Genomic DNA, 26,884 nt, shown 5'->3' on the forward strand with positions numbered 1-26,884 from the left:
GGCTGGCCTTGAACTCAAATCCGCCTGCCTCTGCCTCCCGCATGCGCCACCATGCACTTTGTTTTTTGAGATAACGTCTCCCTGCATACCCCTGGCTGTCCTGAAACTCACTCTGTACACCAGGCTGCCTCTGCCTCTGTGTCTGGCTCTGATGTAAACTTTTTTTTTTTTTTTTTTTTTTGAGACAGGGTTTTTCTGTGTAGCCCTGGCTGTCCTGGAACTCACTCTGTAGACCAGGCTGGCCTCGGACTCAGAAATCCGCCTGCCTCTGCCTCCCAAGTGCTGGAATTAAAGGCGTGTGCCACCACCTCTGAAGATTTTTGATGCTTAGCTTTCACTGTGGTTTGGAAGAAGGATCATGTGATGAAGAAAATGGCCTCCTAGGTCACTGTGCTTTTGTGAATGAATGGGATCAAGTGCAGTGAGCTCATGCTAGGGTCAGCAGGAAACTGACTGACCTGGGCCCAGCCCCAGGCTGGAGGATTGTCAAGAATTTGAATTCTGGACTTAATGACACCTGTTCTAAGATGGCTGCTTTGTGATGAGGCACCCAGGCTCTCTCTTCCCTCAGCATGCTAGTCTCCCTGTTCGTTTCCTTTCACACAGTTGAGGGAGCACAGGGAATCTGGGATCTAGACTTTCCATCTTAGCTCTGCGGCAGAGGTTACCAGCTGACACACTCTCAGAGTTGTAATCTGAAGAAGTTAGAGTAGCTAACCCACAGAACCCATTGCTGGATTCCATGGCTTTAAGTGTTGTTATTTAGGGCAAATGCTGCTTTCCTAAATGCAAGAGAATTTAGGAAAAAACTTAGGAAAAGTCTGCAGAAGGAGATTTTTGAATTATACTAGTGATGGTGTTATAGACCTTCACTTAAGCCCATTACCCAAATTGTTTATTTACCCTTTTAATAACTCTTTAAAGGAGATGTGTTCATATCCTCTGCTTCTGGGCAATCTGAGGGTGGTGGAGCTGCAGTTGCAGTTTGGGATTTCAGTCTGCTTGTCTGATGGAGCCTCTCCTTCTATGGCTCCTAAGTGATCACAGCACCAAACTGTTAATACCCTAGTGAGCTGGACGTGGCTCTCATGACTTTCTATGTTCATGTTGACTGACGGTATCGACCAACTTTTAATGTCATAAAGGACATGCATAAGGCTCCCAGCTGCATTTAAAACAGCCCCATGCATTGAGCCTGGCCATCTATCATGAGCTGACCTTTATCTCACTAATGCTAGCTAAAATGCTAAATTTTTATGAACTTCAGTACCTCATGTAGCTGTGGTTGGAATAAGGTCTTTTAAAAGATAATTAGAATACAGACTTTTGAGGGAGACCAAAATTAAGTGTGACTGTTTTCTTCATAAGAACAAGAAATCTGAGTAGTCATGAATGGACATAGAGAAACCGTACAAGATCAAGAGATGGTGACATCCATAAGGCAAGAAGAAGCCTCCAGCATTTAACCAGCCCTGCTGATACCTCATCCTTGGGCTCCTGAGACTAAAGGAAATTGTTTGCTTGTTTGTTTCAGCCACCATCCGGGTACTTTCCTGCTTATGGTTCCTCAGCCTAAAGACTCGCCATCCTGATCTACCTCAGCCAGAGACGCAGAGTTAGTGCTGTGTTAGTAAGGGAATATGTTTGTCTCCTACACATGATTATCCGACTGTCCTTTCCAAGTGCTGCTTTGAGACTTCGGTCTCTTTTGCATTTATATATTTTAGGAAGCTTGGAACTGTTTTGGTAATTTCAGAAAAGGTTTCTGTAAGAATAAGGAACCTTAAGAAGCAGCTTCCAAGAGTATAAATCCTGATTAGATGGTACCACTGGTGCTGTGACATAGTTGAGTCCATGTACATGGCCCAAGGTCACTGTGGGAAAATTCCTCCTGCCAGGTGGAAGGAACTGCTAAGGGGTTTCACCTCCTCAGACAGTCTCTCCTGTTTAGTTCTGAATACTTCCACTCTAGGGATCCAGATAGCTCTGGTTTTTGCCAGCTTTGCTCTGACCAGGTAAGAACTTACTAGGTTTCACCCTGGACATTGCTGTTTGGAGGGCTAAGCCCATGTTGGATGTGTTAGATATTATTTGGTTCTGACGAGTCATCTATTTGTTAGTGGATCAGGTCCAGATACTGTGGAAAATAGAAAATAAGTATTCTCCGAATATTGGCAGGCTCTAGTTTTAGCTATATACAGTGTTTATGTCATCTACTTTAAAAGGGTCTGAGAATAGCTTGCACCATTAAACACAATAACAGCAACATTAAAATAAAACCAGAAGCATCGTAACACCCACTGTTAATCCTACACTCAGGAGGGGTCAAGGCAGCAGATCTCTGTGAGTTTGGGGCCAGTGTGGTTGATATAGAGAGATCCAGAGTAGCCAGAGCTACAGGATAGAGAGACCCTGTCTCCAAAACCATAAAAGAAAACCCACAATCTAAACATTGGTATTTCTCTCCGCACCCTCCCTGGCTCTGATGTTTCAGCTTAAACCAGGGTTTTGTGCATGTATGTCAAGTGCTCTTTCTGGAGTCTATGTATTGATTCTTGATTTCCACAGACGGGCAAGATCTAGCTGAGGCTTTCCTTCTGCTTACAGTAAGAGGCCCTTCGGCCCCAGGGCTTGCTGTCTATTGACAACGATTGTCATGGGAGAATCATCAAGTCTGAGAATATCAGAATGGCCTCAGGAAACTAGCTTTAGTTTTTTCTAGATCCCAAGAGGCAATACAGTTGTGCTGGCCCTGAACAGAAAACCTGGAAGCCACAACAGAGAGAAAGCATGACAGCAAAGAATTTGTATCAAAATCAAAAGAATCTAATTGTCTTCCAGTGGCATCTCTGGGCATTTGTTAACCAATACAGGATATAAAATACAAATTTAGTGATGCAAAGAACTATTTCTTTGTTTCTTTTTTTAAAGGAAAGGTTGTACTTAAAAAAACAGATTATATATATAGTATTATATATATGTAATATTATATATGCTATATCTACATGTATACCTGAATTCGAGAAGAGGATGTCAGATCCCATTACAGATGCTTGTGAGCCATCATATAGTTGCTAGGATGGGACTACAGACCTCTGGAAAAGCAGTCAGTGCTCTTAAACACTGAACCATCTCTCTAACCCCAAGGAACTATTTCTTGACTGCTGGATAAAAGGAGACCCCATTCAGGAACCCAACTTGAGATGGAATATGGCCAAATAAACTAGAACTTGATGCATTCTTCAGAGCACTTATTCATTTTTGAAGTCAAAATTTTACATAAAAATTATAGCGGAGGTTAGTCATGACAAGACAGCTAGAAGCACAGAGGGTCCTGCGTGATGAGGCACCGGGGATGAGTTAATTGCTTTAGTTACTGAAGTCAGATCTTAATTTTCTGACAGTTGAATGAGAAAGGCAATATGCTGGCTTATATTAATTTTCACTATCTTGTAAGAGTTCACCTGATTGTCTATTGCAGATAGGACTATTTCCTGCCAAGGGGGAACTTAGTCATTTGGTCCTGGATCAGTAAGATATCTATCAGTATCATGGTTGATATGGATAACCATCATTTTGCAGAGGAGCAGCAATAATACTTAAGTGGGCTTTTTTTTAATACTGACCTTGTGTATGAACCAAGTACATAAAGTTCTTTCTAATATCAATGAAATGACCAATAAATTTCCACTGATGGAAGGAAACTTTGCATAAACCATGGCCAGTACTTTTATTTCATGATATGTATTGAATGTCTGCTATGTGCCAGGAAGAGAGGAATCTTCTCTTACAGGATGGTGGAGGAGAAAGAGCGTTTTACATAAAACGATCTTTTAGTGAAAGTCCTAGAAGCGCTATAGTAAAGAATACAGGTGCTCTTACTGACATAGGGAGGGCATATGTGTCTTTGCTGCTTTGTGGGTTCCTTTTCCTACCCTTTATCCTCCTGGCTCCTCCCCCTACACTTGATAGGAGAGAAAACAAGGATAGAGAGGAGAGAGAAATTAGGAAAATCCCTGAATCTAATTTATTTCCTCTTGTTTCTTCTTTGACCATGGCTATTAACAAATCATAACCAACTCCCTAAACAAATATCACCCTGCCCCTGACTCTTGGGGTCCTAGCATTTATATACCCCTGAAAAGTTCCCAGATTTTCAAACATCACACAATCATAGAAACTATCTGCAGCTGGCAAAACCATGCCTCTGCTAGAGCATGAGGCAAATCATAGTCAGCTGCTATGGACAGTTCAAAACAACCCCACATCCCGACACCCGGTTTTAAAACAAAAGCATATTTTTATAATATTTCTGTGTTGTAAAAGGAAACCAAAATTCTCAAATTCTCAATACTGTCACTATGCATGTAAGTTAGATTACGGTTAGGAGTGGCTATAGAGCTACACCTTCATGGAAATCTATGCTCTAAATTAGGCCTGAAGCTTGTTTTTAAGAACTAGCTAGGTAGACATTTGAAAGTAGAGATCTGGAGGCTTTGATTAAGAGAAAGTGGAGGAGGCCTAGAGAGAAGTCACAGCTATGAAGAACACTGGCTGTTCTTGCAGAGGGCCTGGGTTCAATTCCCAGTATCCACATGGCCGCTCACACCTGTACATGACTCCAGTTCCAGGAGATCTGGTGCACTCATATGGATATACATGCTGGCAAAACACCTGCATTAATAAAAATATTGAGAGAGAGAGAGAGAGAGAGAGAGAGAGAGAGAGAGAATCCACAAGATGAGCAAGCCTAACAGTGACTCCTACTGACAGCGATAGCAGAACCTGGGGCTGCCCATTGTCAAAGCCTCAGTTCATTTGTGAAACTGTTGCAGATTAGTCCAGAATAATAGAAATTTATTCCTGCAGTTCTGGAGGTGGGGAAGTCTAAGACTAAGGTGCAAGAGGATTTGAATTTGGTAAAGGACATGTGCTTCACAATGCTTTTGTGCCCACGAGGGGTAGAAGGACAAAAAGTGTGTCCTCACATTGGGGAAGAGATGGGAGGTCAAGGCAGCTGTCCGAAGCCTGCCTTGTCTTGGGATTATAATTTCTATTCCATGCATAAATCTAACTCTAAACAAACAATGATTTATTAAGCTTTCCTCTTGATTTTGTATGGATTTATATAAAGTCACAGTTTGATACCAGATAAAACAACTTATTAATATCCTTGGTGGTTTTTTTTTGTTGCCAATAAAGATTGTGTTGCTTCTAGCATATTTCTTTTGGTGATTCACAGACAAGATTCATCGTAGAAAGTCTTTTCTCAGCTCTTTTTAAATTAATTATAAATTAGAAGCCCCGATATTAGAATCCTAACTACAGCTGGTTATGACTTGTTTATTAAAATACAGGCATCAGAAATGTCAGTTCTAATTCGTCTTCCTTGATGACGTCCATGTGCTTTAATTTTCAGACTGTTTTAAAAGGAAACAACGCACAGAGGCTTAATTTTTTTTCAGTGAAAAATGTTCAAGTCTAATTTAAATAATTAAAATTGCATTTACCTTTTTATAGGGATGCGTTTCAAGTAAGAGGCTAAAGATCTCTACCACACCACGCAGGGCACATTTTATTTCTTCTTCACTTGTCTTCTGCCTGACCAAGTCCACTCATGCACTAAAGCAGACTTTCTGATGTGACTAAATGATTCTTACACCACATAGACAAACTGTGTTTTCTAAAAGTTCTATTTTAAACATCCCTTCTGGTTTTATTAGGTTGTAATTAGCAGAACTATGCCTTTTAATGCATACAGCGTGTTGTTTTGATATCTGTCTTTATTGTAGGTAACTACTATACTCAAGCTAACGGACATACGAATCACACCACCCTCCCCTCCTCTCCTCTCTCCTTTCCTCCCTCTCTTTCCCTCCCTCTCTTTCTTTCTCCTTTTCTCCTTTTCACCAAGGAGGACTTTTCTGGAGATGTAACAGTATCAGGGGCTCTTGCTTATTGTTACTGATCTGACTTGGCCTGAAGAACATGCTCTGCTCTTTAAAAAATAATCAGACAGTGGTACAGGGAGTCTTAATTCGACTCTCCCACTTACTTCCCTTTCTTCCATGTTCTACATGGTGTGTGGCTTAGGACAAGAATGAGACTAAGTTCCAAAGAGCCCACAGTATAGGATTGGATCAGAGAAAGGAGGGGCTTGGTACTGCAGTATTAGGCTGAGTAATTCAAGGATGACTAAGTTGTTCAGGCAGGAAAATAACTCTCTCTGAGCACTCATTAATTTTCGGAGATGAGTCACCAACCTGCAGTGTTTATTAACTGTACAAATGATAAACTGTTATCTATTTGCATCTTTTTTCCTAACTAAAGTCTCTTCCTATGCATCTTCATCAGTGTTTTATAAGCTGCAGGAAGAAGTCTGAATATTTTAGTGGAATTAGAAACACACCCATGTCTTGTTAGCCTCTTTCCTATGACGTCAATAATATAGTCTTTAATGTAGATATTGATAACCAGCAGCACTTTCAGGAGCAAATAGTTTCTCTACCTCTTCATCTAGCTTTTCACTCCGGGACTTTGAGTTAGCGAACTGTAGAAAAAGAGCATGCACACCTCAAGAAACCATTAGCTATTCCTTTTCTTAAAGGCAGTTTGAGGGAAGGGCTGCAGCTCTTTGGTTCATGGTAGGAAACTGTTGTGGGCTTAACACCCTGCAAAATGCTCATATGACACTTCCCCTCTTTTGGATGGGTTTTCCTCCCACACTTCCTTGAGTGACACATCCTTACTATGGAACTAAGCATGGGCCATCTTGTCTTTTGAGAGCTGGGTTTTCATCAGAGCTATTTTTTACCTGGTGGTTTCTGAGTTTAAATCTCTTGATAGTCCCCCTTTTCTGAGTGAAAAGGCTCTGTTACAGGGGCTGTATACCACTGTTAGAGTTGGCTTAGTGTGTAACTTTTGAATCTCTGTTTTGAAGGTAGAAGGGTTCATGCAGGCTCAGGGTGATGAGAAGAACCTTCATTAAGACACATCCGTGATAGAATAATGCATCTGTGCATGTTCTTCCTGTTCTAAGGACAGCTAGCCTTTTTTCAACAGACTTCTTTTTATCGTGAGAGGTTGGGGTTAAACTCTTCAAGGCGCCACAGGTTTGCTCCCAGGTGAGATAGTCCATTTTTGTCCAACTGAGAATTCTGAGGGTGAATCAAGACCTCCCCCCGCCTCCCCCCCCCCCGTCCCCGGCTTGACAGAACTGATTCTTAGACTTGGTCCTTGCTTCCTGTTGTACACATATGTGCATGTGTGTGCATGCATATATGTGTGCGCGTGTGTGTGTTCCCTGTTTTGTCCTTAGAAGCTGCTTACTCTTGGACACTGGACACTAGCCACTTACCAATGCATTTTGGAAAATGGACCCAGAGATTGCTATTGTCCCTAAGAAAATAGCTAAAATTTGTCCCTGTATGTTTAGCCAGAACACAAAAGGGTACAGTGCCTTTTCCAAGAAGAAAAGAAAATTTCAGAGAGAGTTTTTCTAATCCATGAGAAGTCCACACTTCAAGCATGTAAGTCCCTATTTATAGACCTTCCCTGCTGTGTTCAGTACTGTTGAACAGCAGAGCATTTTTGTAGTGTACAAGAGGCCATTTTAAAGTCTTTAAGAACTTTCTGCAAGGTGAGAGCCATCTCAAGTCTGATGCTGCCAGTGTTGCTGTCTCAGTGTTTCACAGATGAGATAAACTTAATGCACTGCCTTGTGAGAGGACCATTCAGAGATAAGCACTGACAGACAGCGATTATGCCATGGTAACTGAGATACTTGGTTTCTTCTTCAGACACACATGCATACATACTAAATAGGTGACTGTTTATTGAATCTTTAGTATATTAGTGGTAGAATCAGTGGTTTTGGGTTTGTCTGTTTTTAATTGACTTTGAAGAACAAGAGAATCTAACACTTATATGAAGCATCTTTTGCAGATGTAATGTTTTCCCCTCTGGCTTTCAAAAGAACCTTGGTTTGGAAGGCTGCATTCACTGTCCCCATTCACAGCATGCAACATGGCTGGTCTGTGTAAGGCCCCAGTATATTTTTTAAGTGTCTTTCTTATCTATTTCCTTCCTCTTGACCCTACCTTATTTCTGAATGTGTTTTACATAATCTTTTCTTTGTGTATGTTCTTCTAAAACATATGTTATAGTTTCATAGGCCTTTCCCATAAGTGATGTTATCTGTAGATTTCTACTCAACCTGGTATTTAAAGATCTGTAACTGTGTCTATCTTTCCATGATATCTAAGCATGGCTGTGGATCTTTGGAGTGCATCCAGTACCCATTCATTCTCCGAGGGAGAGAAATCTTGATTCCCTTTGGCTCTGTGCAGCCATAAACCATAATCTAATGCATTTGCATGAGTCAGTGTAAATATAGCCCATAGGCCTTTGTGAGAACCTCTCCAGTGGGTACTCAGACTTGCTGTAGCATGGAGGGCTTATCCTCCCGACAGCCTACACTTGTCTAACCCTTGAGCAGAGCACAGAGCTCCTCAGTGCATTCAGATCCTACTCATCCATGCCAGGCAAGCTGGGCTGAGAATTCTGTTGATTATATTTAGTGGACAATACTTTCAGGGCTAGAAGATTAAGCCTATGTGAAGCACCATCTTTAGTACAAATTAGTTCCCATAAAGACTGAGTTAATTTGTTTAGGCCACTGTGATCCATAGGGGAGCGGACTTTTACTCTTTCAGAGTACTGTGCTGTCCAATGTTATTGTAGTGTTACATTGAATATTTAGTGTAAAGGGCTGGATTCATATTTATTCAGTGACTTGCATCATACCACCTGCCAAGAGGCCCCTTAGCGTAGAACAGAGATTACAAAATTGGCCAACCTTGCAGATGATATCTGGGAAGGAGCCTGTTTGAAACTTAGATGACAGGAGGAACGGCTTGGGGAAAGGAGCAAAGAATAATGAGCCACAGCATAGGTCTGCACCCTGTGCCAGGCAGAGCCTCAGCTCCAGCCTAGAATGAGTGAGTTGATAGTGAGCTGTTGTGAAAAGTGGGGCTACTCAGACTCAATTCATTGAACTGCTCACCTCGATTGAGGAGAGTGCTCCCTGAGGAGTATGGTATGAGAGGGACTTGTGTGTATACACGGCACTCAGCAGTGTTTGTGGCCTTTGACAGACTGCACTTGGTATGTCCTGGCTGGTAATTAGACTCGTTCTGCAGTTATTCTACACAAATTGGTTCCAGTCTTGGCTTTTTTGGGGGGTATAAAGGTATTTAGGTAACTTTTCTTTCTTTCTTTTTTTCTTTCTTTCTTGTTTTGTTATTCATAGAAACACTTAAAGATATTGTCATATTCTATTTAAAAATCTTCTTAAAACGACCATAGTTGTACTTATACAGCTGTATAGGCTGTGACTATGTAAATTTTGACCTATTTTTTTTCCCTTCACCTAAAACATATAAGGATCTATTTTTAAGCACCTATATTGTGAAGCCTCATTTGCACAGTATTGCAGTGGAGTGTGTTGTTATACATTGAGTAGGTTTTCTAAATAACAGTACTTATGCCTCAATTTATTAAACTTTAAATTTTTTAGAGATATAATTATTTTATTAGTTTGTGTGTGTGTGTGTTTTGTCTGTGTGTCTGTCCACCTGTATACTACATGAGTGCCCATGGAGGTCAGAAGAGGACATCAGATCCTCTTGCTCTGCGTCGGAATTGGTGTTAGAGATGATTTTGAGCTGCCAAGTTGGGCTGGGGAATCGAACCTGGTCTCTCTGCAAGAGCATTAAGTGCTTTTTACCACTGAGCCACCTTTCCAGGCCTGAAATGTTAAAAAAAAAAAAAAAACCAACTTATTAAATCTGGGTCATGGGTTGCCTGAGTAACTGTAGCCTTATTTTTTCTGATTTTTGCAGTTACTTCTTTGCCTGTGTGACCAGCAGTGTAGTGGGTTTATGACTCTTTTCTATTGTTAGCTATGCTCATGTCTTCAGTACATCTGCCATTTCATCCTGGTTCTTAGTAATTTATCCCTCTTTGATGTGTTAGTTCTAGAGTAAGAGATAACGAAAATTATTAGCATTTTATGTAAAGTCAAGAGGCGATAACATCAGATAAAATCTTGATGTCTCTTCTGTCCAAACGTGAGTAGATGTTTTACCTTTGGAGCCTGGAGAGATGGTTAGTTGTTAAAAGCTTTTCTACTGTACTTTGGCTCCAGGACTGGGGTTCAGTTCCCAGTACCTAACATGGTGGCTCACAATTGGTTATGACTTTAGTTCCAAGGGATATGGCACACTTTGGGGGCACATTTATACATACATGGGGGCAAAACACCAACACACATAAGTTAAGAATAAATAAATTTTTATAAAAAAGGAGATGCTCCACCATTATCAGAGATTTTGAAGCTTGATAGCCTTCCTGCTCTGTTGTGGATGCTGGCAGTGTTCCAGAGTGCTTCAGAGGACTAGGAACCAAGTCTGTGTAAATAAAGGGTATTCCTTTACTTTAGAAATGGAGCTATTGGTTTAACATGTAATTTGTAGCATCATGAAACTGGTGGCAGATTTCATTATAGAAGGGGTTCCCAGGCAAGGGCATTATTGAGAGGTGAATAGATCAGGAGGCACCGCCTTCCTCTCCCCTCCCCTCCCTTCCTCTCCCCTCCCCTCTCTTATACATTTCTTCCTCTCTCTGCTTTCTGCCTCACTCCCCCTTCTCCTTTGCCTCTCTTCTGTTTCTTCTCTTCTCTGCTTCCTTTCTTCCCCACCCCCAGCCCCTCTCTCCTCTCCTCTCTCCTTTTCACCCTTTTTCCATTGGTGGCTCACCTCGCAGTCTCCATCCTGGCTGCCTGGAGGTGAGCAGCTTCCCTTCTCTACATCCTTCTCCTTCTGCCACCATGTTCTGCTGATGTTCTGCTTCACCACAGTCGCGTGGCAGCCGAGCCAGCCAGCTGTGGACTACAATCTTAATAACCTTGAGCCAGAATGTACCTCTTCCTTGATTTTAGCTTTTGATCTCAGGCATTTCATCACAGTGACAGAAAAGCTAACCAACAATCAGATGGGGACTCTGGGATTCAGTAATGGACAGTTTTTTTTCAAGGTCATCACTGTATGGTATGCTGAGGCATGGAATCATGGATTCTGGAGTTCCAGCCCTCTGCTTCTGATACTGTACTCTTGTTACACAGAGAGCATCACTACCATGGCCCTTCTCTATGTTAGCTACAAATTATGCATGTAGAATTAATAAGCTTTGTTGTACCTGCCTAAATATGGCAGAACATTAACCAGTTGAGGTTCAACAGAAAGAAGACAAGGTGTCCAGGAACTTTGATGAGGAGCCTGAGATCGAGAACTTAAGATTGGAAGCTAAATGCTCCAGATCTCATTCTCATAAGGACTCATTTGGTGAGTGGTAGCAGTAGGTGTATTACAAGAGAGGAAGGGACCACCAAGAGTGGGGGAGATGACTCAGTGATGGTTTACAAGTGTGGGGACCTTGATTGTCCGTGGCTGTCCTTGGTTATACATGTCAATAACCTCAGTGCTTTCAGGTAGAGAAGAGTAGAGACCAGCGGATAGCCAGAGCCTCTGGCCAGCTAATCTAGCCATGCAGGGAGTGCTGACTTAAGGGAGAGATCCCATCTCAAAAGATAAGTTAGAAGGCAATAGAAGGAGATATCTGATAATGATCTCTGACCATCTACACTCACACAAACACACATATACAAACACATATACACACACAATCACATCTACAATCACATATACAAACATGGACGCACATACACAATACATACACATACACAGGGAAGAAAGAAGGGACTATCAAACCTACTACTCAATGAATGCAAACCAGAGTTTTCAACGGTAAAACTTAAATCTGATTTATATCTCTTGAATCACCAGCCAAGAGGATGTACGTTTCAGCTCAGGTAGACTGCCATGTTGGGGCTTAGCATTCAAACAAAAGTAACAGCAATGACAGACTTACTGAGTATGTCCATGGCTCGATGCAGTATCCAAGAGGCCTTGTATGAACCAAGTCTTTAATCCTCACAGCGACTAAGGTTCTAGTTACTATTATTATTCCTGTTTACAAATAGTGGATCAAAGGCATGGAGGAGCTGAGGTCTCACATTGAGGTTTATCTAACTCATAGCTATGAGGTTCAGTGGGCCTGGGGCTCCAGCGCTCTCTTGGCTTTCTGGAGAGGCAGCTCAACCAGGTTGTAAGTACACAGGATAGCTGGATATTTGTGGGGTGGAGAAGGGTGTTTGACTCCTAAGAAGGCCCAGCTTTCCTTTGTTTTATTTTTTTAATATAAAATGCTAATTACATTAAGAAGATGAAGACTTGGAGATGGAAACAGTAGCTTATCATGTAGCTTTAGTACTTAGCAGGCAGAGGCAGGGATTGCCACACTTTCCAGGAGGGCCTAGGCAAGAGCCTACTTCTCCCCCATCTCAATCAAAAGAAGAGATAAAGTTTAGAGTTCCCATACATACCAGACTTAAATTCCCATGTGCCTCTCAATACCACTGGTATTTCTTACCAAGACACTAGACAAACCACTTGTTTTTCTCTCATCCTTACTATATCTCCTAAGGATAGGCAGGCTTCTTCAATTAAGCTATCCTTTGTCATGTGTGAGAAAGTTTTGCAGAGTAATTCGTCAACCTTCGAGGTAGCATGGGGATCCACATGGGAAGACCGTGCAAACAGTAGCATATGAAATTAAGATGTGATAGCTGGCCTCTGTCTCAAACATAGCTGAGCAGCTGTGGGGTCATGGGTGGGGATTAGGGGTGGGGTTCTAGTTTGAGAGCCCTTCAGTGTTTTCTTTAGGACCACTCCACCCACCCACAGTACAGGTTCTCAGGAACCCCAGTACTCCTGAGCTCCCATCCTCTGGCCTTCACTGTTATAGATGGAAGTCTATATTTGCATGTGAAAACTGACACGTGACCTTCAGTTAGATTTTTTTTCTTTGGTGGAATGTGGTCCTATTATGTGCAAGGGACTCACTGAGTGGAAAATAAACCCTCCTATGCTCTGTTATCATTTGGAGAACATTCTTAACCTCTTCGGTTTTCACAAAAGAACCTCATTCTTAAACATGTCAAGTTAGCCTGTCCCTCAGTTTTATGTAAGTAGAATGAGAAAAATCTTGCTTTCCAGTTAAATTGTTCTTTTATTTTGACATTGAACAGCAGGCATATGTCAAAATTAATGGTTGTGTAAACTTAGAAGTATAAATGAAGAAGAGTGGGAAGGTTGAAATGATTTAAAAGTGTGAAAAGGTGATCAGAGACTTTGTGGGATGCGATTGTGACTTACCCTGAGATAAAAGGAGACTCATGTCTAGTTCTAAGTCTCTTTCCTTTTGTTATTCCCTCCCCAAGAAATAAATGAAAGGCTGTTTTCCTCAACTCTCATAACGTGTATTTACAATGTTGCCTTGTGGATAAAGTCATGGCATTTTGTCTGGCAGGATGAAGTCAGAACCTTGCCGGAGGATTTATTACATGGTGGTTGTTTCCCCTGTTGCTCGATTCAGGAGCACATTCTCTTTTTAATGAGATTTTTGTCTGAAGGTCCAGTGCTCAGGATTTTGGGGCCATAGGTTTATGTTTATGTTTGGTCTTATGGATATAAAAATTGCAAACCTGTTTCATAAATCTGTAGTTTTCACTTTGCAGGTGTGTTCCACTTTTCTGATAGACTTTATTTCTGCCCTCACAGTAATGACTGGGAGCAGAGGGGAGTCTAGAGCATAGGCTGCAGACCAGCCGTAACTGCACGGCCATGCTTGTCTTCCTTCATTTCTAGGTCTGTTCTCTAGGAGAGCTCAGGGTATTAGAGATCGGCGAAGAAGAGATAAATAGTCCCTCCTTCCCCCAGGATTCATGTTCATTTAATTCTACGGAGGCTTTCCTTAGTAGCCTTCTGTCTTTTGGATATCATTTAGTAAGTTAAATGAGTTAGTAACTTAAAAATGAGTTCTTTATTGTCTACACCCTTCCTAGGCTATTTGCGTCTTGCTTGACTGGAGATAACTGAGAAGTAGATTATTCAAGGTAGAATTTTGAGTGCTGTCTCATGAATTCATTTTGAAATAAATGCTTATGGGCTATCTTTGTAACTGAGGAATAATTTGGGATGATATGAAACACTGAAGTCCTCCTTTCTCTGGGATAGTTCACGGATGTCTCTCTGTGCACTTGGGAATTCCTAGGAACAAGTCTCAGTCAATGGGAGGTCCCTCTTCAGAGGAGATGTCTTTATTATTTTAAATACTTATTTAAAAACTTTTCATATACATATTTTGGTCATAATCTTTACTCTCCTCCCCAAGTCCTTCCATACCCACCCTCCATAAATACCTCTTTTCACATTCTTTCTCTCTCTTAAAAAAAAAAAGACAAGAAAAGCTAAAATCAAACCCAAACACGAAAAATATAAGAAATGCACATGTGCATGCACACACACACACACACACACACACACACACACATACACTGAAAAGACAAAACAAACAAATATAGAATCTGTTTTGTGTTGGCCAACTACTCCTGTGTTTGTGCCCTGCCCTGGGGTATGGCTGACATTCCCAGTGTCAGAGAGGATGTGTTTTTACTGTAGGGTTTTCCATCGTTTTCCTCCTCAGTATTAATAGCACTGTTCAGCAACACTACTACCCAGTGATTTTTTTTCATGAACATGATTTGCCTTTTGGAATTATAAGTTCATTGTATTTTTTTTCTTTAAAAATTATTAAGATTTATTTATTTTATGTGTATGAGCATTTTGCCTGGGTGTATATATGTATTATGTGCATGCCTGATGCCCATCAATGGAGGTCAGAAGAGGGGATTGCAGTGGTCTACAGGAACTGGGTTACAGATGGTTGTGAGCCACCATTCATTTAGATGCTGGAATTAAACTCCAGTCCTCTGCAAGAATAACTAGAACTCTTAACCACATAGCCAAATTTCCAACCCCATTGTTTTTTGTGGGTTTTGTTTTTTGTTTTTTTGTTTTTTGGTTTTTTGAGACAGGGTTTCTCTGTGTAGCCCTGGCTATTCTGGAACTCACTCTGTAGAGCAGACTGGCCTTGAACTCAGAAATCTGCCTGCCTCTGCCTCCTAAATGCTGGGATTAAAGGTGTGTGCCACCACTGCCCTCCATTGTATTTTCTTGTTTTTTTTTAAACCTTTCCATTTAATAAAAAACTATTTCTGGACCTTACCAGCTTCATACATATATACATACATACATTCATTCATACATACGCACACTCACGCATGCACGCGCACACATGCACACAAAATGTTGTGTCTTTGACTTTCTTTTAAAGAAGAAGTTATTTCTATAATTTTCTTCAGGCCACAGTGTTTGAGCATCCCTTCTGTTTCCTGTGATACATACCCTTCATCTCTCCAGGACTTAAACAGTTTGCTGCTTCTTCAGTGTCTGGATCTAGGACCTTATTATTATTATTATTTTGGTTAGGATTAACTAGTGCTTGAAGCGATCTGCTGAAGCAGACTGTGGTGAAGTGGGTCAGGTGCCACAGGAGGGAAGGACACCCTTCAGCTAATTTGGAGTTTGTTGGTTTGGTCACGTTTCAATGGGGTGTTTCTATCCTCCTAGAGATGGACATCCCTCGTGGGGCCAGTGGCATGAATGGAGCCCAGGGCAGAGTGCCCTAGGGATGCAAGTGGATCGGCAGGGAGTCTATTTAGTCCCATTGCTCTTCAGCTCACCTCCCCCGACCTGAGCAGGTCCTAAGGTGGCAAATGTGGACTCAGATTTACAATACTTAGCTTCATAGGTTTTGCTAGTTTAAGGTTAGAGTCATTTTAAAAATGATGGCTGTATTTTTTGTTCTTTTAGATTCTGCTATTTATAAGGAATGAAGTTAGTGGCATAATGTGTAAAAATTAATTACAGTTTGAAAAAAACTGGAAGAAGGAAAACATTTTCCATCTTTTGAAATACATTTTTATCATTATATATTGGTCTATGCATGTTACATGGGCAGGTGACTTGGACTTCAGAGTGGAGAAGGGCCATGTAAGGTTGCCCTAGTTACCAGGCAGAGATGCAGGAAGTTCAGAACTTACAGATTCATCTCACTGATACCCATGAGAAAGACTGGGCAACTTTAGGGAGTCCTAACTCCCTGGGATCCAGGTGCTTATTTCTTGTGGTTGTGGAATAGAACACTAGGATTGTCGTCTTATGTGTATGTAGACGCTAATAACGTTGATTTGCAGGAAATATGAAGGGACAGCAGAGGGGGAGAAAGGAGAGGAGGGAGGGGAGACAGAGGAAGGTTAGAGAACAGGCACAAAGCATACAGTTCCCCAGGAGTGGGCACAGAGATTGACTACAGTACATAAAAATCCATTATGTCTCTTAAAGAACCAATAGAACAGATGTCAGAGGTTCCTACCACAAAGGAATGATAACTGCCAATGGAGAGGGACATTCAGATCAGCCAGATTTGATTATTGCCCATTTTAACATAATTCAGCATTGTACCTCGTTAGAGAGTGTAATTATATGTCAATTAAAAATAAGCATAAAATTTAGAGTTTACTTTTAAGCTCCCTAAGAAGTCTGCTTTTAAAAGATAAGTTAAGTAAAAATTTCTTCTAGTTAGGAGTTACACAGATGATCAGGCCCGGGACACAGAAGTGGGGGTGGGGGCTACTCATTAGAGTTACTTCACTCATCCTTTCTGATTTTGGATTGCCATTTTGAGTGGGTGTTTAAATTATTAGCCATTTCAGAAATGTCTCTGGTTTTAGATATTATTAATCATCAGAAAGGCTGTTAAGTGCCATTACATGGCCTTAAGATTTTAAAAATTATGCATATAAGCAGAGCAATTTAAAATAGTGACCTGACCCTCTGATTATGCATTTTAAAACACTCCTAGAATAACCCTCTTCAGAATTATTGGATGTTCTACATATTCACACTGTAACATATTGTCAGATGAAAACTTGAGAATCCAGCCTGAGCAAAAGACTGCACACACGGGACTGTGTAAGGCCCCCGCAGTGAGATGTGGCTGTGGCCTTGTTTTTCTAAGACATCCTTGATGCCACTGTCCAGGCATTTCACCTTTTTCAGTGGTTCTCAACCTTCCTAATGCTATGACCCTTTAATACAGTTAGTTGCTCATGTTGTGATGACCCCCAACCATAAAGTTATTTGATTGCTACTTCATAACTGCAATTTTACTACTGTTATGAATTGTAATATAAATGATATCTGCTATGTGACCCCAAGGGGTCATGACCCACAGGTTGAGTCATTACAATTACACTTGTTATTATGAATTCAGAAGTATGTTTTTAAATATTTTTTTTAAATACTTAACACAATGATCAAGATCAATATTTTTCCAGGCATGCTAACTTCGGTGATTAAAAATATGCTGTCATTTTCTTCCCTTTTATGCCACATGTAAGTTCATTGATTCTTTCAGTGAAAGTAAAGAATAATATCGCATGCTTTAAATGTTTTAAAAATTATATGTGTATGGGTGTTTTGCCTGCATGTATGTCTGTGCACCATGTACATGTCTGGTGCCTGCAAATGCCAGAAGAGGACCTTGGATCCCTGGAACTGGAGTTCTAGATGACTGTGAACTGCTATGTAGGTGTTGGGAACCAAACTTTGATCCTCTGGAAGAACACCTGTGTTCTTAACCATCGAGCCAGCTCTCCACCCCTGGAAAGCAAAGTTTTGATGGTCAAGTCTTTTTGAGGTCTTTGGGGGACTCTTTCATGTGTGTATAACACTGCAGATGAACTTTGGAGTTCGGTAACTTATGTAAGGCTGCCTGCCCATCCTTTGCTCTTCTGTTTCTTCAGCTCTCCTAGTACAGGAGTTAACAATCTGGGCGATACCAATGTAGTTCAGATCTTGTCAGTCCTGTTGTGTGGTGGCATTTCTAAATGCCTTTCCTCTGTGCTTTGCTATCCTGCAATTACTGCCTTTCCCCTCTCAATATTCCCTCTTCTGTGTACACTGGAGTGTGGGAGCAGCCCAAATGCTGCTGTTTCTAGAGAGAAGGAGAAAGTCCCCTTCTTTCCTGGTGCTTTTGCTTCCCATGGATTCCTAAGTTCCTTCTCTCTGGCCTTACTAGTGACAGCTTCCTGGTTCCATATGCTTTTGCCATGGTCTCTTTCTGGCTTCGTTTGTCTCATACTCCCAATTTTTAATGTCAGAGACTTCGCCTTTCTGTTTTTGTTAGCTGTAGACATTTTGGATTCCTTTTCTTTCAAGGAGAGGCCGATCAGTGGGTAGAAAACTTGTTTGGCACACATGAGGCCTAGGGTTTGACCCCAGCACCACGTGGACATGGTGGTGAATGCTTGCAACCAGAGGACTGTTGTGGTAGAGCAGGAAGATCTGAAGTTCAAGATCGTCCTCAGCTACGTAGCAAGTTTGAGGCCAACCTGGGATGTACTAGACCTTGCCTCAAAAAAAAAATAGTAACAGCAATAATAAATGCACATTCCTGTATATTCATGGCAATATTCATAGCAATGCCTCGCTATGGTTGACAAAGAAGGCATTATCAGTATCTTAGAAATCCTCTGGGTGTCCCACATTGCCATATGTCCTCCACTACCCTCCTCTACCTGTGATTGCATCTCATGATGAAGTTTAGGTGGTAGATTTGAGAATTTTACCCCAAGCCAAACAAAATCCACAAAAATCCAACTTACAAAATGTGGCAATAATAGGAGCTCATGTGATATCTCAGCAGTTAAGAGCACTTGTTGCTCTTGCAGGGGACCCAAGTTCAGTTCCCAGGATCCACACTTAGGTACCAGGCATATACCTGGTACACATATGTACATGCAAGTAAAGCACTCTTACACATAGAATAAAACTATGTAAAAGTGATAACAGTAGAACTCAGTAGTTACAGTAGGACAGATTCATGTTTGCTTCTAACATTCCATTAGGAAAGGTCTTGCCTAGAGTTAGGAGGAGGCTTCACGCTTATTCTAATCTGCTTAGGCTCAGACTGACGAATGTCATAAACTGAGCAGTTAACTTGGATGCCTGGCAGACTCAGATGCAGGTGGAGCCTTCCTCTTGGCTAGCATCCTACTATCTTGCTGAGAAAAAGAACAAGGGTACTCTCTAGGGTCTTTCTTCCCTCTTGCTTCCAGCTTCCTGCTTCCTTTTTCTTCTCCCTTTGTGCTGGTTGGAAGACTTAGGCCCTTATTCATGATTCATGCTATCTGGTTTCTGATTAAACGTGCACCAATCCCATCATGAAGTTCCATGTCGTGACCTTATTTATGGGCACTGAGGTAGGTGTGCTTGCTGTGGGATAGTAGGTTGGTAAAACCTATGTGCTTTTCTTTCTTTATTATTATATTTATTGTGTTATATTATATTATATTCATCATTGTTTTGCCTGCATGTATGTATGTGTGAGGGTATTTCATCCCTTGGAACTAGAGTTGCAGACAGGTGTGACCTGCCATGTGGGTGCTGGGAATTGAACTCAGGTCCTCTAGAAGAGCAGCCAGTACACTCTTAACTGCCACGCCATGTCTCCAGCCTCTATGTGCTTTTTTTTGGGGGGGGAGGCATTATTTAGTATGTTCTCCAGCATTTGTAGGCATGTCAATTCTTGACTCTTGTCTACGTCCAGAATTTTGACTCTAGCAGATTCATGATTTTTGATATGGCTTCCTTGGATATGAATCAGGTAATTTAGAACCCATCTCTGCTATCTCCGGTCCTAACCTCTCATGGTCTTGGAATCTATCTTGATACTTAGTAAATTCATTGCTGTGGATCACATACAGTTAATTCTAGAATTTATACCAAGGCACTAAAAATGTCTGGTTTTTAAGATTAACCTATAAATAGATCCCCTGAAAGACCCAAATAGAATAGTGTCTTTCTTTTGTTTTCTATGTCAGTCTCTCTGGGATTTATCTGCTTCTGGAATGTTATAAAGGTTTTGCTTTTGATCCACATATTGAGAGTCACTTTGTGAATGTAAGATTGTTGACCTGGACAGAAATTTTAAGAGCATGTAATGAAAGTCATCTGGCTGTAGACATTTATAGAGATTGTTTTCAAACTCTGACCTATAGACCTGTTCTGCATTGTAAGCCAGTTGGGATTCGACTTTGTTACTGGCAGGCTACATCAATATAGAAGAAAGGATGCATTTACCTCTAAAGTATTGAAAATGATTTTAAGATACATTTTTAGAATGCCATGAACAAACAGTGCTCTAAATAGCCTTTAAAAGATAAAAATCCAGTTTTAATATTATGCAAAATGTCTAGACTCTATAATTAGACTGGGATAGATTAAATTACTCACTTCTAATCACTATTTTATACACGCCTCTCAAAGTGACATTAATTGCTCTCAATTTGCTAATTATAAGATAGTCTTGCAGGATGGGCACTAATTTCTCCCTGTTATCCTTAGTTTTTAGCATTTTTATGATAAAGCATGTTAATGTGACCGTGAGGTTTTGGATTTATTTTAGTCACAGCAAAGTGATGGTTTTGCAGACCAGTTAGATTAGTTAACGCGAGTATAGCTTTGTCAGGTCTTGATTCTTGGCTTTCAGATTTGTTTTTGTGTAACAAAACAGGGTGTTTTGTTAGTTATTAATCAGATCTGTAGAAAGAGTATCAGATGATATCTTGAAAATGGAGGCGTTCTCTTTTGGTTGAGGTATGTAGAAATATATGGACTTGGGGGGAAGTGTAAGTAGTTTTCCACAGTGTGTAGGCCACCTGGATAGAACTGTTTTTTTTTTTTTTTTTTTTTTTTTTTTCAGTACCTTCTGGAAAAGATTGGCCTACAGGCACCTGAGAGTTCCCACACAGATTATTGGACAGAGTGTAGCTACTAGACAGACTGTGTGTGCCAGCAGCCTACAGCTTCCCAAGCAGCAATCTTTGTTTGTAGGGGGTGTATTAGCTACTCCTGTATCACTGGCAGAAATGACTTAAAGGAAAGAGGGGTTATTTTGGATTATGGTTTCAAAGGGTTCCATTCTGTCATGGTGAGGATAGCATAATGGAGCAGCCCAGTTCATAGAGGTGAGATTGTGTGGCAAAGGCTCTTATCATCTGGAGGAAATGGAGCAGGGGGTAACATCTACCCTTCTGGGCCCACTCTTACTAGCTGGTCTGCAGAAGGTTCTAGAGTTTTGTAGAGTATAGCCAGCATCTGGGGATGCCTTTTCATATTCAGACCATAAAAATCATACAGCGACTGAGAGTTGGAGGTTTCTTTAAACATCTTTAAATCTAGTGTTCCTGATTTTTGTAAGGGACAAGGTAGCTTTACCAGCGTGAGAGACTTCTCTTAGATCTCAGAGACTGTCAGCTCCAGGATGTGTTTAGTTAAGGCTTTCTTCAGGGACTGAGGCTAAACACTGAACCCAAAGATCCACAGCTAGCCAGCTAAGGAATGACACGAAGTTTCAAAATCCTCTCCAGGGGGAAAGGATTCTTCCTAAAGTAGTTACACAAGAATGGCCACGTTTCTAGCAAATTCCTTCCAGAGGTCTGTTGCCTTACTAATATTTTGAAAAGATCCATCTGGGAGAATGAAAATTGCCCTTAGAGAAGTCAGTCCTAGGTAAATCATAAATGTTTAAAAATCAATTCAAGGCCGGTGAATAATTTTTTGATGCTATGGTTGTGCCCAGGGATTAGAACTGCCTGCAGGTCAATTTTCTGAATGATAACTAAAAACCTGTGTGTGTGTGGTAGTAATTCTGTGTTTGCATGAGGAAGCTGTTGAGGTCACCCTTTAGTCTCTTCTCTCCTTTTTTCTATATTGTATCATTTGTCACGTGCTGTGCTCTTACTGATGGCGCCATTGTGACAGTTCCATCCTTCCACATAGGAAGGACCCTTGGCTATACTGTCTACGCGTCTCTGGTTTAGGTATGGGGAGCCCATGTTTGGGAAGAATGCTGCTTTCTGTGTCACACAGGTAGATGGCTTCAAATGATCTTCTCTTGTGTTGGGTTGTGCCGATTCTCTTAGTCTTTGTGTCTTGAGAATCTGTCTGTGGGCATTTTATTCTCAGTTCAGCTGTGCAGGTTCAGGTTGTGGCAACCCGAACAGAAATCAAGGGCTAGCTTCCCTAGGTAGAAAGGGAGCCCCTAAAAGACAAATGTGGATGTTCTACAAAAACTATTAAAACAAGACAAAGCTGCAAAGTAGAGGCTAGAGAGATGGCTTAGGTTGCAAAGTGCTTGCTGTATCATCATGGGGCTGGAGGTCGATTTCCAGGACCCCAGAATAAAGGCTGGGGTAGTGGTGTGCTTACTATAATCCCAGTCCCGGGGAGGTCAAGTCAAGTGGATCCCTAGGGCTTGCTGGCCAGCCAGTCTAGCCAATCAGTGAGCTCCATATTCAGTGACAGACCCTAAGTCAAAACAGAAGGTGGAGAGAGACAGAGGAAGACACCCAGTGTTGACTCTTCTTGTATCCCTCCCTTCCTCCTTCCTTCCCTCCCTCCCTTCCTCTCCCCACCCCTCCACATCTGCCTATACCTCCAAATATAATTGGTCTTTGCCTAATAGATTTTTCCAGTGTATATATGTATGCATATATATTAAATTTCCAATAAAAATTAAAGAAATGGGAAATTAATTTTTCATTTCTCTTAATTGTTGAATTCTTTTCTTTCCCCTGCCTTATTCAATATCCAGCAATTAATCAAATGAGTGAAGGAGAGTTTCAGCTCCAGGGTCTCATATATGGATAGACCTTTTCCTAGCGTGTGTGCTGGTTTCTTGCAGCTCTGTCCTGCTGCTAACATTAATTACTTTGCTGATGGCTCTAATTGACCCAGTAAAGGAGCTTCTCTATGTTCTGCCTGCCCCAGGTCCTAAAGACCTTGGATTCTCTGTGGACATAGGAAGTAACGCTTGCTTTCAGCTTTTATAAATAGCTTTCCAAATTCAGGTTCTCATCCATTCCTTTGCAAGGTCCAAGCCCTTGCTTAATTTAAGCCTGTGTATTGTCCCGAGCCTGCCTTTTAGACACCCCACCCTCTCCTGCATGCTCAGGAACAGGTGGCCAACACAGAACGGATCCTAGATTTCTTTTGTTGTTCATGTGTATATGTGTTGGCTCTGTGTGTTTTTCAAGCGAGAGAAAGAATATGACATTGTGTGCATGGATCTGGGAAGAGTTGGAGGAGAGGAAATAGTATGACCAAAGTACACTGTATGCAAAATTCAAAAACTAATCTAAAAGTTTTGTTTGCTAATGTTTTAGCTACCTGAATACAAAATGACATTTTTGGAAATTGTTTAGTTTTCACTTTGAAGTTTTACTAGGCTTAGCATAATTAAATTGACAGATAATATACCCATAATTGACAGATACTGTACTTTACCACAAAATTACATGCATCATACTTTTTTGGCCGCCAAAATAAAACTTCTACTTTGGTGTCTCATTAGATAGGTAGTCTGGGCCAGGTGTGGAGTATTCGGCTTAAATTCTAGCACTCAAGAGGCAGAAGAAGGCAGCTGTCTGTGAGTTCAAGGCCAGTGAGGGCTACATAGTGAAACCCTATCTCAAAAGAAGAAAAGAAAAGAAAGGTCACCAAGCATCAGTGAAGAAAGTTTTGGTAAGCAAAAGAAAGGAAGGGAAATGATGGGAATTTCTGCAAGAAGTAAGCGCTGGTGATGACATTTTGGAAGACAGCTCCTTGTAAGCCTTTCTACTTTGAAGGGGCGCACATAAACAGCCCAAAGGTCTTCACACTGATTCTTTTCTTTGATTATGTGATAATTTCCCCCAAGTGACTGTAAAATAGCACACAACAAACACCACATATCTGTGTAAGTGTGCGTGTGTGAATGTGAATATGCATGAGTGTAGGTCTGAGTATGGGTGGTAGTGGATATATGTGAATGTGCGTGGCTATATATATGGTCAGTGTGAGTGTGCATGACCGAGTGCGAGTGTGAATGTGAGGGACTGTGAGTGTATATGAGTGTGAGTATGGGCGTGAATATGAGTGGGGATGTGTGGGACTGTGGATGTATGTGAGTGTGTGTGACGCATATATGTATGCGTAGATGGGTGTGAGAGAAAGCGAGGTCTGCTTTTACCTTGTTTCTTTTCCTCATCAGATCATAGTTAGCGTGCCTGGATTAGTGGGTGAACACACTGCAAGCTTTGACATCCTTTGCCAAGTGGCCCTCTGGAGTGTTAGTTTTCTGACAACCTTGCCAGCACTTCCTACTATCATTCATTTTTATTTTCTAAGAGATTGAGTAAATGTCCTCTTATGTTAGTTTAATTTTCAAGTCTTTCATTGCTATTATAGTTGTGCGTTTGTGTATGATTGATCACTCTTGGCATTTCGTGTTCAGTTTTTTTATGAGTTGCTCCTTGAATATTTGATTTTGATTTTGTGGGTGCCTTTTTTCTGCTTTTCTCTTGTTCTTGGTTCTTTTTCAAGACCTAACATGAACGCGAGTACTTGTTTTGCAAGTATTTTTTTTTATCCATTTGTTTTGAACTGTTGGTTGCTTTAACAAAGTATCTCAATTTTTGTAGTTTATTTTTTTTTATAGTTTTAGCTATGCTTTTGGGTTTAAGGTCATATATTCAAAGACCTCCCTTCAGTGTTTACCTGGATTTCTATACTCAGCTCATGACTCTTGTGATGGTTTGTATATGCTCAGCCCAGGGAATGGCACTTATAGAGGGTGTGTCCCTGTTGGAATAAGTGCGGCCTTGGAGTAAGTGTATCACTGTGGGTGTGGCCTTTACGACCCTCATCCTAGCTGCCTGGACCATGCCTGCCTGGATGTTGCCATGTTGTTGCTTTAATGATAATGAACTGAACTTCTGAATCTGTAAGCCAGCCCCAATTAAATGTTGCCCTTATAAGAGTTGCCTGGTCATAGTGTCTGTTCACCGCAGTAAAACCCTAAGACATCTCTACTTTAAACACACAATCTTAATAAATAGAGTCTTGGTTTGCTGTAGGGGGTGGGATGGCTGTCCATTTTCCCCAATATTAGTCACATGACTGAAATATGTGGATTCTTTATTCCTTTTCTTACTGAACTTGTTTCCTGTCTTATGACCTCCTGATGGCTTTCAGTTTTCCACTCTTTGTAGATTTCAATTTTATTCTTAACCCTAGGATGCGCTTGTCTGAACTCGAGACTTTTCTAATGTTCTTCTGTGCCTTTTGGGCTGAAGACCAGGCCCCTGTTCTTCATCTTAGTTCTTGCATGCTGACACAAAGTCCTGCTTTTGTTATTTTATTTGAGAAAATGACATACATTTTTCTTTAAGATGAACGTTAGAGTCATTTGTCATGTTAAAAAAAAAAAAAACCCTTGAGATTTTGTTTGGAATTGCACTAACATTCAAGTAGGTCAAGGGTGGTGGATATTGTTTCAACACGGCCTGTTCCCATGGGGAATCAGGGGATTGCTTCATTCAGTCATGACTTGTCTTATGGTTTATTTTATTTTTTAAACTAAGGATTTGCTGTTAACTTCATGTGTCTTTTTCTTCATATTTATTTATACTTGCTTATTCTAGTGTATTTAAGTATTAAAATTTGTATGTGGGATACACACACACACACACACACATATATATATATATATATATATATATATATATATATATATATCGTTTGATATCATTCTGGAAAATGTCTCCTATGTTATCTCTAGATGGTTTTTTGCTGGCTTATATAAAATATGTGCTTCATATTCATCTTGTAACAAACACCTTATTTAACTCTTAACTATTTCTGATAGTTTTTTTCCCCATTGTCTTGTTTGTTATTTCTTCAGCCATTCCTCTGGAATATGGCATGAATGAAGTGCCAGTTTAAAAACAGGTTGGGCGGTTGATCGCTGAGGTTCCAGTGTGAGCTGTGCGGCTTCGTTTCCTGATATGCATCGACCGAATTTTCGACCCCCAACTCCTCCGTACCCCAGCCCGGGGATAGGAGGTTGGGGTGGCGGAAATAACTTCCGGGGTGCCCTGGGCGGTGGGCCGCGGCCGCCCTCCCCGCGGGACGGGTACGGGAGTCCGCACCACACTCCGCCCTGCGGGCCCCAGGCTAGGCCGTACGGGAGCAGCCAGTCTCCGCGGCACGGCGGCAACTTCTCGGGGGCCCCCGCTTCGGGTCTCCGTCCCCGGGCGGCTACCCAGGCTCCTACTCCAGGTCCCCCGCGGGGTCCCAGCATCAGTTCGGCTACTCCCCAGGGCAACAGCAGACCTACCCCCAGGGTTCTCCAAGGACATCTACACCATTTGGATCAGGGCGTGGTAGAGAAAAAAGAATGTCTAATGAGTTGGAAAGTTATTTTAAGCCTTCAATGCTTGAAGACCCTTGGGCTGGCCTAGACCCAGTGTCTGTAGTGGATATAAGCCAACAGTACAGCAATACGCAAACCTTCACAGGCAAAAAAGGACGATACTTTTCTTAATAGGTCTGACATTCACCTGGAAGCCTCATGTGTCAGGAACATCCTGGACAGAACTTTTACTTGTGTAAGAGTTGAACCCAAAGATGATGACTTTGAATAATGATTAGCAGACCTTTGGTCTATCTCCAACTTTATCAAGTGTTGATATCAGCGAAAATGATAGGACAATTTACAGTATTTAGCTATCTGGGAGTGTGTATCATAGAACACAGTTTTCATATTTAACATTTCCAATATAACAGACATTTGGTTTTTTTCAATGTTTTAAAATAAAACGTTTTTTGTCTTCCTAAAAAAAAAAAAAAAAAAAAAAAAAAAAAGGTTGAAAGTAAAAAAAGCAGGGAGTTCTCTCCCTAAGACTTGGAGGAGCTGC

The 26,884-nt window shown here is 41.1% G+C and overlaps 1 protein-coding gene and 1 pseudogene across 4 annotated transcripts in view; both read left to right on the plus strand.

The window, feature by feature from the left end:
- Adam23 (ADAM metallopeptidase domain 23) overlaps window positions 1-26,884 on the plus strand; it is a 149,964-nt gene that overhangs the window by 39,715 nt on the left and 83,365 nt on the right. The gene's annotated exons all lie outside the window — the stretch shown is intronic.
- On the plus strand, window positions 25,960-26,802 carry LOC110297985 (annotated as a pseudogene).

Source organism: Mus caroli, chromosome 1 (genome assembly GCF_900094665.2).
Source record: "Mus caroli chromosome 1, CAROLI_EIJ_v1.1, whole genome shotgun sequence".
Lineage (NCBI taxonomy): Eukaryota > Metazoa > Chordata > Mammalia > Rodentia > Muridae > Mus > Mus caroli.